The sequence below is a fragment of the Gavialis gangeticus genome, unplaced genomic scaffold (genome assembly GCF_001723915.1).
Source record: "Gavialis gangeticus isolate Ggan-Ray unplaced genomic scaffold, GavGan_comp1, whole genome shotgun sequence".
NCBI classification, from domain to species: Eukaryota; Metazoa; Chordata; order Crocodylia; family Gavialidae; genus Gavialis; species Gavialis gangeticus.
Window position 1 is genome coordinate 30,195,664 of NW_017729034.1, and position 1,991 is coordinate 30,197,654.

General features: G+C 51.5%; 1 protein-coding gene across 2 annotated transcripts in view; it reads right to left on the reverse strand.

Moving 5' to 3' along the window:
• Nucleotides 1-159, reverse strand: part of HSP90AB1 (heat shock protein 90 alpha family class B member 1) — a 10,843-nt gene extending 10,684 nt beyond the window's left edge. Inside the window, exon 1 of one of the 2 annotated variants that reach the window (XM_019526865.1) lies at nt 56-159. The gene's annotated coding sequence lies outside the window, so the exon portion shown is untranslated. The remainder of the gene's footprint in view (nt 1-55) is intronic. The other variant, XM_019526866.1, reaches the window with a different exon arrangement.
• Nucleotides 160-1,991: the final 1,832 nt, after the last annotated feature.

Here is a 1,991-nt window from a genome sequence, read left to right on the forward strand (position 1 = left end):
GGAGGCGCAGGCGGAGCCCCCCCCGCGCCGCGGCCGCTGGGGTGGGACCCCGTACCGTGCTGGGCTGGTGGGAGCGGGGAGCGCCGGCTCGGGCCTGGGATCTGGCTGAAGCGCCGGAGAGAGCGCGCGGCCGCCCCCGCCCGCCCTATATAGGGGCTGCGCCCGGCCGGCCCGGCCCCCGGCTCCCTCCGCCTTAAAAGGGCTCCTACAGAGAGCGAAAGGGAGAGAGTGTGAGGGAGTCCTGATTTAGTTAGTCTGTAAGGGCCTACATTTTCAATGAAAGCTGGATAGAAACCAGCCATAAAGTTGTTACACGTTTTCACACGCTAGCTCTGTAGCCAGTTGGCTCTCTTTATAGCCACATGGATACTTTTTATGGCATGATAATTACTTTGCAGGCATGGCTGGTCTATGCTTCTTGTGCAATTAGCCAGTTACAATTGCATGACATGGGTAACATGTAGCAGGGGGCCCAAGGTGCATCTCTACCCTGCTGTCAGCAGGACTCATGGCAATCAATGTAGCATTGAGTCCAGGCGACCACAAGCAACCACTTACCCAAAGATTTCTGAAGATCGGCCTTCCCCAGGCCCTCACACCACAGTTCCACCCAGCGCTGCCAAGAGCCTCCCATCTCCAGCATGCCTTGGATCAGCAGGTCTTGTCCAATAGGTATATTATTATTTGAAAAGCCTACTGGTTTAGTTAATAGAATGGTAGCCGTGGTGAGATCATAGGTTTCTTTATCTCACATAGCATCATGTTAATAACAACCCTCCCCAAGTGATAGAAAACAAAACCTCACTGGAGCCTGTACTGAATACCTTTAAAGGTGGGTCACAGAATGTAAATGCTAATGAAGAAGGATGTGGGGAAAATGAAAAGGGTTGAGGAGAGGGCTACAACAATGATGAGTGGTCTGGATGCTAAGCCTGGGCACTCAGAGTCAACTCAGTCTCCACCTACAACTGAGGACTATGTGGCGAAGAGATTTCCAGTAGCACACAGCTCTTCAGTCTAGCAAACCAAAGGATAATGAGATTCAGCAGCTGGAAGTGGAGGCTAGCCCCATTCAGACTGGGAGGAGGCTAAATAAACCATTGGAACAACTGAGCTAGGGACAGGGTGGTAGGCACCCATTCTCCAACATGTAGGTGCCTGCCCTGCAGCATGAAATCCCAAGCCCAGAGGGAGGCTCACTGGGCAGCAGCACCCCATGGTGGGGAGATGGGGGGATACGAAGGAGCCCTTGTACACAAGTCTGGAAACAGAATCACATCAGTATCCTCAAGCCAGCAACTTCCTGGAACCAGCCCCTTAGCCAGGCTGCAGGAGGTGACTCCATCCATCCATAGCCTGGAACCAACTCTGGATGGGAAGTGCCCTTTTTTCTCCCAGAGCTGAGCAGGGCTCATTTGTCTTTTTAAAAACAGTTAGACAAAGCAATGCTGTCATACCCCCTCACCCACTTTTTTTGTCGTCTTACCTAGTGATTATATAGCACTCACCTTGGAAAGTAGGAGACCTGGGTTCACCTCCCTTCTCAGCATGAGGTGATTCAAACCTACATCTTGTGCCTCCTGTAAGAGTGCTTTGACCACTTGGCTGACCACTGAGGATGCTTCCAGACAGAATAACCCCCTTCCACCCTGTTGAAGCTGTGCTGCCCTGCAACAACGTGTGCAAGAGTCATGAGGTGAGAGGTAGCATCAGAGATCATGTCCCTGTAGCCTGGGAGTCCATGGAGTAAGCAGTGGTAAGATGTTACCCCCAGGAACTGCATTGTCTCATCAGGTTTGGGGATGAGAGCTCCAGTTTCCCCAGCCTGGGTTAAGGGGTTGCATTTGGAGCTGGTCTCCTCGGCATTTTTGTGTTGTCACAATTATACCAGTTAAGAAGCAGGCAGCGCTAAATTAGTGCAAGCTCTGGGTATGTATGTAGTGAGAAGAAAAGAAAAAAATGATCCAACTGCAGTGAAGCTTATTCCTACA